The sequence below is a fragment of the Pteropus medius genome, unplaced genomic scaffold (genome assembly GCF_902729225.1).
Source record: "Pteropus medius unplaced genomic scaffold, Ma_sr-lr_union100, whole genome shotgun sequence".
NCBI classification, from domain to species: domain Eukaryota; kingdom Metazoa; phylum Chordata; class Mammalia; order Chiroptera; family Pteropodidae; genus Pteropus; species Pteropus medius.
Genome location: NW_024348304.1, coordinates 9,934,597 through 9,944,552, shown reverse-complemented (window position 1 = coordinate 9,944,552; position 9,956 = coordinate 9,934,597). Strand labels below are relative to the sequence as shown.

The 9,956-nt window shown below is 35.7% G+C and overlaps 2 non-coding genes across 2 annotated transcripts; both read left to right on the top strand.

Moving 5' to 3' along the window:
* The first annotated feature begins 414 nt into the window (after nucleotides 1-414).
* Nucleotides 415-533, top strand: LOC120616283 (5S ribosomal RNA). Its single transcript, XR_005656567.1, has one exon. It is a non-coding gene; the product is annotated as a 5S ribosomal RNA (ribosomal RNA).
* Nucleotides 534-7,888: 7,355 nt separating this feature from the next.
* On the top strand, nucleotides 7,889-8,007 carry LOC120616318 (5S ribosomal RNA). The gene has a single exon (XR_005656580.1). It is a non-coding gene; the product is annotated as a 5S ribosomal RNA (ribosomal RNA).
* The last annotated feature ends 1,949 nt before the right edge of the window (nucleotides 8,008-9,956 follow it).

The following is a 9,956-nucleotide window of genomic DNA, read 5'->3' as shown; positions in this document are numbered from 1 at the left end:
TTTCTATGTGTCAATTTACTTCTTTGTAGAATGAGAAAAATATTAACTACCTCCTTTATTTTTGTTAAGATAGAATTAAATATAATTAAATCATCTGTGTTGACATACCCATCACAGGATTTGCCATGTAAAAGATACTAAAAAAATATTAGTTTTCCTCTGCATGGATGTCAATCTGCTGTCCATGTACGGATAACAACAGCTGTGTACTCAAGACTCAGCAAAGCCCTCCATTGTCAGTGCAGCGATGCTATCTCGTGCTCTGTTATTTTGGACGAGTCACTTTCCTTCAGTGGATTACTAGAACTCTTAACTTACACCAGAGCATAAATATGGTGGTTACAGTTATGCAATAGAATTATAAATACAATTTTTTTCACTTTCACCTGAAGTGTCTAGGTAATACGGAGCTGAGTCTATGACCATGCTACCCTGAATAAGCCCGATCCCGTCTGATCTTGGAAGCTAAGCAGGGTCAGGCCTGGTTAGTACTTGGATGGGAGACCACCTAGGAAGACCAGGTGCTGTAGGCGTAAAAAATAAAAAATAAGGGATTGTAAGCTGACAAAGTCCTTACAATCTGCAAGGTCAACCAAGGGTTGCCTCGCCTAATAAAAAAATAACTGAGCTGAATAAAGTGGTATTTAGTTTTCACAGCCTATAGAAGAGATCATAAAGCAGAGAGAAGGCTCGTTAAATGTGAGAAAAGAATTTTAAATGGAGGACTTCTGTTCCCTGAATTCCACCCCTACCACTTCCACCCTCACTATAAGGGGCTGGATCAGGCAGATCCTTGCCCCTCATTTAAGTGGCAAGAAAGGCTTCAAAGTCACTAGGAGGAAAGCTTGATATCCATCCCCTGTGATTCATTTGAGGACCAGAACTGAGGCCACACAAGTAGGAGGGAGGAAGTAATGGCTCCTGGGAAGTCGGCACACACTCCAAATTTTATACCAAAAAAAAAAAATGGGGTATATGTGTTCCTAATGGGTTGATTCATGAAAATAACCATAAAGGCATCATCTTTGATTCTATCAAAGGGAACTTACACCCCAAAAGGGCAAATATACCTTTGGCCAAAGAACTAGTCAAACCACCAGATGCCCAAGAGCAAGAAGCAGCAAATAACTAGCCATGGAATTTCTTGCACCCAGCCCAAAGAAATTGTAGGCCAGATAGCTCCAATGTTAGAGAATTTCTAAAGAACACACAAAAAGTTTCCAGGAGGAGAACTGATTCATCTTGTCGATTGTGTTCTTCAATGTAGACGTCATGTTTATAGTGCCCTCAAGTGAAGAGAAATTTATCTTTAGAATACGATTATTAGCTTAAGATTTATTTCATTATTTTTGCATTCTGATTGCACAAAGTATCTCTACCTCAAGAATGTAATGGTGCTCACTCGTTAATGCTTTTTTTTTTTTTTGGCATAGATGACTTTGAGATCCAGAAATTGCTAGTGCTGTAACACCAGAGCAGTGTAAGTAAGTACTTTCCAGTCCTTTTCTATTTCTTTTCTCTTATACATGTCAATTTTGGAAAGGTCAAACTCTGAATTTACAGATTAGAAGAGGGAGCAGTAGCTAACAGATGAGGTAACAGAAATCAACTACATCTCTCCCTACAAGCTACTCTATTGGTTGATATTTCATTCTTCTGTTTATATACTGGTTGTAGCACAACCTTTGAGTAAAGAAAAATGTATCTCTTCAGTAAGTTATTATGATCTGTTTTCTTTCTCCACTTGAATTTTAGAAAGATCTATACACAAGTGGGCTGTAAGGAGAATGTTTCTGATGATGATTTGCCTTTTACTTTTCTGATAGCCCCAGATATAAATAACAAATAGTGTCTTTAAAAGTATTTTTATAAAGATTGGTTTGAAATCTGTGTTTTCTGATTTACTATTTCCTACTAGACATAGTTCAAAGCAAAGAGAATTGGACCATATCCTGCAATTTGTTAAAGCATTGAAACATAAGAGTAGAATAAAGATTACTAGGTACAAAAGCTATATACCATCTTGTCATTTTTTTCAGTAAATGATAACATGCTTATATTCATTCAGACATAAGCCATGTAAACAGATGTTTTTACACGGAATAAGAAACCCTGAATTGTTGAATTGTTCTGGTATGACTGGGCTCAAACAGACACTTGAGGGTTTAAGAGAGAATGCCATGACCAACAAATCCAGACGCTCTTTGAGCTCAACTAAATCCAACAGAAACATTCAGCTTTATGCTTTTACCCTTGAGACGGCTTGAATTCAATAGCTATTTGCAGAGTTATGTGAGGGTGAGGCAAAAATGAATGTACCATGTAAAACATGTAAAAAAAAAACATTGGTTTGAAGACATTTATACCAATTTTTATAGGGCCTTATTTCTTTCCTGCAAGTTGCTTTAGCCTGTTAAAAGAATATTGCCCTCTAAAAATATATATAAACTTTCTTCTCCTTAAGGACGATATAAACATAGTTAACCTATATCGTCACATTCTTCTGAGGCTAGTACTGAATGAAAGAGGGCATTGTGTGATCAGTCTGCAATTCTTTCTCTGCTCCATACCCCTAAAACTGTGTAATTATCTGAGGTGTTGCTATAAATCCAGTATTTACAACACACATTCCTTAGAGGGTGAGGTAATCACATGTGTCATAAAAGAAGAAATAACGTTTCAGTTTTTTCTGAGAATCTTTTTTTTCCATCATTGAATTTATAATTTGAAAGAAACATGAGTGTAACTATTACTCAGTCCAACACATGAAATCATAGTAAAACTAAACAATACATTGAATGATCATAGTATCCATGGGTCTTATTTCTAATAAATGTAAAATGACTAATTACATTACTGCCATTTTTTCTTTAATTTAATGCTTTCTGCGTACATTATTTTAGAGGTTTGCACATTGAGATTGTTTTTCATAGTCTCTTTTGTGAAATTCAAACATTGTTAATGCCATACCACCTAAATTTAAAACATTCTTAGCTCTTCCAATTTGCTCTACTGTACAAGTTCAGGGTTACTTAAAAATTGCTTTCATCAGGAAGTTGTAGATCAGGCTGAGTTTCCAATAAAATGTCCTTGGAAAGTTATTGCCAAGGAACTATGTTAATTTTTCAGAGTCTTTGTTTACACACACACACACGTGCGCGCGCGCACACACACACACACACACACACACACACTGCAATTCCTGATCATTTTAAGGATCAGGCCTACTTTCAAGGCTCAAGTGCAGGTGAGGTCCACGAGGCCCTGCGTGGATGCTGCTGTGAGTCAGAGAATGCAGCATGACACGGAATTTCATACTAGACCTCAGTGAAAGGCGTTTCACTCCCAAAGTCTTTTTACTACCTCAGGGTCCATCCGTTTATTCATTTCCGCAATTCTTATTAAAATTAACAGCCAGTGTGGGTTAACAGGATGGGCAGCATAATAGAAATAATCCATCTAACTGGAGTATACTATCTAGTAGGGGAGACATATTACACATGGAAACAAAAACATGTACAATATGTCTCCATAATAGAATATATACATGTTACAGGAATTTGGCTAGAATGGCTTAATCAAATAGAGATTTATTTTCTCCCATTTATCTTCTTATTTCCTGCCTATGATGTTGTGACATTATAATTCCAAACACGATCACACCAATATATTCTATTTTAAATGCTCTTTCTACGATTGAGAGGTAGATCTTATGTTTTCTCCCCTTGAATATGGTGGGATTCAACTATGGCAAATAGGACACTATGTGACTTCCATGACTAAATTATAAAAAGACATGAAGCTGTCCCATCCTCTGGGATTGTTTTATCTTGGAAGTGCTACCAAGCTGTGTACAAACCAAGCAGCTGGATAGATTGGCTATGTGTGGTGTTTCAGCCCTAGCCCCAGGTCCAGATGGAGGCTCAGCCAACAGTTGACATCAACATCTACTGTTTGAGTGAGCGAGTCTTTAGATGATTTCAACAGTCTTCAGATGTCCCCAGCTAACACTGACTGGAGCAAGGATGCACGGTCCCAGATAAAGTCTGAAAAACTGCAGATTTGTGATCGAAATTAGAATTAATGTTGTTTAAGCCACTACGTTTTGGGATTTTTAGAGCAGACTTTGGTACCTGTTAAGTGGTGTGCTAGTAATGTAGGTATCTTTGGCAGTGGGTGGTGAGTGGGCAAAAGGAATATTGAAAAATCTTGATGGGACAGTTAATAAAAACCAAAAAGGGAGAGGCTATTAATTAAAGCCTTCATAGCCCTTAAAAAGTCTGTTAGTGGGAGCTTTAAGAACGATATTGCTGTAAAATGGAAGAAAGAGGGCACTTGTTATGTGGTCGTAGAGTGTTTAGAAACTCTGTCACCTGCAGTGATGTGAAAAATAGCATATTTGTCTAATGAACTCAGCCAGGCAAAGTGTCGAAGATGCTGCCTACCTCTTCTAACTGCCCATAGTAAAATGAGAAAGGAAAGCATTAGGCTAAAGAAAGACCCCGTTAGATAAAACTGATCTAGAACTTGCTGAGTTCAAAAAAATGTAATTATTTATCATTTCCTGCCTGTTTAGATAGGAAAAAAAAAGATACTAACATTAAGAAACTATCTGAGCAAATATCGAACCAGAGTGCTGTACGTGACATATATAACCACAACACTAACAGTCCAGAGCTGCATCTTTCCGCTTTGTAATCTTAAGCATGTAAATTGTATGCTTTTATTCATAACATAGCTGTTGCATTTCTAGAGACGCATCTCATTTCACACAGGAGAGAGATAAGAGCAAAAGGCTCTCTTTGCTTCAGTCTTAAAATTAGTAAAATGAGGTTAGTGATAGTGACTACCTCATAGGTTTCTTGCAGGGATGAAATATGTTAGTAATTGTAAAGCATTTTGAATCATGACAGGAACATAATAAGTGCTATTAAAGTGTTTGCTTAAAAGAGGAAAAAAAAACATAAGCCTGCTGAATCTGTGTTTCTGGTCAGAAAATGATAGCTGATATTAAAGCCCTGATTTGTAGAATTCCTCTCACTTCCTTGCCAAAACCCAGTTACACATTTTTAAATGGGTAAAATTCCATATGAAAGAGTATCAAAAACCTAGTAGTAAAGAAAAGGAAAAAAATGGGTGAGCAACCATGGTCAGCGCCTTGATAAAACTGTGAACTCCCATGTGAGCGTGTACTGAGATTTTATAGCTAGTCTGAGAACCTACGGCATTTCAAGCAGGGTGGAAATACTTAGCAAGAATACACCATATATACGTTTTGGAACAATTTGTTCATATAGATAAAATATTTTGAGATAATATTGGGGAAAATACATTGAGGAGAATCATAATGAGCTTCGATAAAACCAAAACAACCAAAATGAACTTTATCTTTTAAGCAATTATGTATGTGCGTATTTTTTTCTTATACATATTGCCACATATTTACAATTTTTTTCTTTATATCTGAGTTATACTCTGGTGTCAAATTGTTCTTTTGCCTTAAAGACTTTCTTTAATATTTTCTGTCGTATGATGTTGACACATCCTCTCAGATTCTGACTAGCTGAAAATATATATTATTTTTATTTTAGAATGATAAATTCGATAGTACGAAGTTCTTTTCAGGCTTTTTTTTAGTATTAGAATATATTTTTTGAATGTCTTTTGGCATTATTGTTTCTGCTGAGAAATCAGGTATTAATTGTGTTAATGCAATACAATTGTATATAATCTGTTATTTTTCTCTTACTGTTTCCAAGATTTTCTCTTCTCATTTGGCTTAAGCTCTGCCTTCGTGTCCTTATGTTTATTACTTTGGTCTTATTGAACTTCTCAAAATTAGAAGTTAATATTTTTCACTAAGTTTTTAAATTTTTCAGCAATTATTTCTTTGATTTTTTTCCCCATTTTTCTTCTAGTACAAAAAATTTAGATGGTTAGATAATATTTTACAAGTTTCTGAGGCACAGTTGATTTTTATTCATTTTTTCCTCTTTAAAGTTATAAGTATTTTTATTTACCTTTCTTCAAGGCATTCTTCTGTCCTATTAAATCTTCTGTTGAATCCTCTAGTAAATTTTTTAGTTATTCAATTTTAAACTCTAGGTTTTTTTTTTGTTCTTTAATAGTTGTTTGTTGAGTTTCTGTTTACTTATTGATCTCATACTGTCCTTTGGTTTTTTAAATGGCAGTTTCTTATAATATTTTAAGCATATTTGTAATAGTTACATTGCAGTATTTATTGGCTGTATGTAATATCCTACCCAATTGGAGTCAGTTTTTATTAACTGCTTATTTTTTCTCCCTGAAATAAGAATCATATTTTTCTGTTTCTTTATATGTCTGTTAGTTTTTGGTTGAAAATCAAACATTTTACATCACACATTTTTTGACTATAGATTCTCTCTCTCTTTTTTTTTCCTTTTGAGAACTGTTGGATTTTGATTGTAGTAGGCAGAATCAAAATCCAATTTGATTGAATGTAAAATATAAAAGTTTTCTACTCACAGTGGTCAGTAAAGATGGTGCTGCTCACAGTTTTCAGCTTCCTGTAGCTCATGCTTTAGCCTGGCTGCCAGGTAGCTTCCCTATGTTTGCATAGCTTAGAGATCAGCCATGGATTTAGGTAGAATTTATACTAAGATTTTGGCGATTACTCCTCCCATAGACATTTAAATTTCCAGTTAAATTCCCAGAGTTCAGCGTCCTAACCTCAAGCCAGTAAGCTATAGCTTTCTGATGCCTACACTGTGTTCAAGTGGGGGCTCATACTCAAAGCTGCAGCAAACTCTCAAATCTCAACCCTGTCTTTCGGGCGTAGAATTCTCCCTTAGTGTCTATGGGCTTGTCCTCAAGGCCATCAGGGCCTACCTTATGCCTGTGTAGTCATTACTCACCCAGAGATTTAGAGAGTATGTTCAGTTTTGGATTTTGACCATTCTATGGCTTTCTTTTTCCTTCCCTGAATTCATTTATTTGCCACTTTAAGCTGTTAAGGCAGTGGCTTTCCTTCACTGGAATTGGAGAATGAACCCAGGATAAAAAGAAAGTCACATTTTTTACTCAGTAGGGTAGCATTTTTTAAATAAACTTTTCCCAGTTTCTTGTCTAACTTTTATGGTTTCCAGTGATTGATTGGTAAAGGTTTTATAATTGTTATCTATGGGAGGAATTGCCTGCCTTCCTCACACTGCCATTATCAGAAGTTTCAAATACTTTTTTATCACTCTTATTTTCATTTATTTTCAAGCCATACTAGCATTGTTACCTATGTTTATAAATCTTTCTGTTAGAATAATTGCATAATCTCGCTGGTGTATTTGATGTAACGCAGCATAATTAACCACCTGCCCAAGACTATCTAAGGTCGAGTATCACTGTGAAGCACTTATCATGAGCCCTTGTGTTTAGATCATCATTATCAACACTCAGATCCCAAGACTCCTAGTTTTCCCTGTCCTCAACTGTCACATTTTTTTCTAATGGTAGATAATTCATGATCCATTAACCTTTTCCTCAATACCTCTAATCTTATGACCTAAATATCTAAATGCATACAGCTTCTTTAAATAATAATTATAATGTCCAATTACTTGGGTAAAGGATTTAGAGAGGCTGAATTAGAAGCAGTTGAGTTACACATTTCGAACTGTCTGGCAATGGTTTTAAAGTGACGGAAATTAAAGACGTCCTCACGTGTGGGTGGGAGCTATCCCCCTGTCTTCCTTTCCTCTTTTTCCATGCTCTCCCTTCAGAAAGTACAAGCATTATGCAAACCTAACTTTCCCAGTTCATTAACCACCTTCCAGTGTGAATACACAGTTCTTTATAAAGCACTGGTGTGAGAGGAAACCATATATATACTTACTCCTTTTGAAAAATGTTTGTTGTCTACGGCCATGCCACACTGAACAAACCCGATCCCATCTGATCTTGGAAGCTAAGCAGGGTCGGGCCTGGTTAGTACTTGGATGGAAGACCACGTAGGAAGACCAGGTGCTGTAGGCTAAACAATAAAAAATAAGGGATTGTAAGCTGACAAGTTCCTTGCAACCTGTGAGGTCAACCAAGGGTTGCCTTGCCTAAAAAAAAAAAACACGAAAAATGTTTGTCATAGTTTCCGTATACATCATGACTTGTTATTCTAAAAATTGACCAAAAAATTTTTATACTATGCTATGCAATTGTTTTACATGTCTAAAAAAGGTTAGAAGCTTAACTATTTCAAATGTTTGCAGCTTTATTATTTAAATATTTATATATTTAGTCTGAAACCACAAAAGGATAGATGAGTGGGTAAGTATGTGTGTGTGCGTGCGTGTGTGTGCTCTCACACACACACACTTATGTATGTGTGAGTCAGTGAGGTCGGGAATTTCTGAAACCCCCATGTCAAAACTTATGATTTAAAAACTTAAAGCCTAAAAACATGTTATATTCTTTAAAGGTTTAGGGGTCTGCCTAATATTTCCTAATACTTCAGAACAGAAGAGTTCAGCTGGAGTAAGTGAGACAAGTCACTGTGTTTTATGGGCTGTTGTGGTGTGCATTCTGAGCTCTTTAAAAGCAAGATGAACATAGTCGCTGTTGAGATTCTTGCTTCTTGTGATACAAATATCAGAAATTAATAGAAAGAATGCTCACTTTGTGCCTTTCTTGTCCTGCCACACACTTCTTCCTCCAGCCATATGTCATTAATATAGCTAATGGAATTTTGGCACCAAGCAGACTGGGAAAGGAAGTGGTAAGTGTGGGGGTAGACGAAGGCGGACGACATGAATAACAAAAACACTCAATATTTCTCTGTTTAAGCAGTGGCAGCTCCATCAGCCTTCCCTTTAGTCCTCAGTGACGGGAGGAGGCCCTTCTATACACGACTGTGTCTCATGCATTCATGGGTCGCTTTGACACCACAGCCCCTTTTGTTAAGATCTGAAAATACAGCTCATTCCTTTCCTTCTCTCAGCTGCCATATGGCTTTGTGGAAACTGGCCTAAAAGGAAGCAGGAGAAAAAAAGCCCTAGAAATAAAACAACCAACAGATGAAATTGATTTATTTTCAGCATTAAGAGATGGGGGTTGAGGTCTTTCAGAAACATAAAACCTTGCACTGAGCAGGCAAACAGGCTGCTCATATGACAGTTCTTGTATATGTTTTTTTAAAAAATAACATGTGGCAGAAAATAGAAGCCCCATTGTTTTACTTAACTACTGTATCCAATTTGAATGAAATGAAAATTTCAAGCTTAAGTAAACTGACTGCTCCATTTGCCAGTGTACTTTAATTTTAGTTGGACAAAATACTTCACAACTGTAAAATATGTAGTGAACATCAGTCTTCTAGAAATGTATTTTACTCTATAGCTTTTGCAAATAATACTAGTCTGTAAATCGCTTTAATTCTTCTACTTTAAGCTTCTCAATTTAGGCAGTTATGGAACTCTTCTAAATTGCTTTAAAAGCTTAACAATATATCTAAAAGAGGGTTTGGAAATGACATTTTGTCATACTGTGAAGATGTGACTACAGTGCTGGAAAAACAAACTAATGAAGGAAATATGTTAGAAAAGACAAGCATATCCCTGGACAAACTTGTTAAATTGAAATATTTAAATTTTAAGAATAAGAATATTAGAGTTTGAAAATGTTGTTTTACATGGCTGCACTTTTTTTCATTTGGACATTTAAAATGGTAAATGAAGGTCCGTGTAATTTACATGAGTATATAGAAGTGAAATTATTTTATTGATATTTATTACCTTATTTTTTTTTAGATTCGTGCTCGTGTGTATCTAAAACACATGATATTTTCTAACAATTTCCTATGTTTGTATAAATAACTCTAAGCACTGGGTTATCTGTTCTTGGATTTTGGATTTATATTTTAAACATGAAAATATATCAAGTCCAGCTGAGGGCATAGGACAAAGTAGGCTGTGCATACATACATAGAAGGC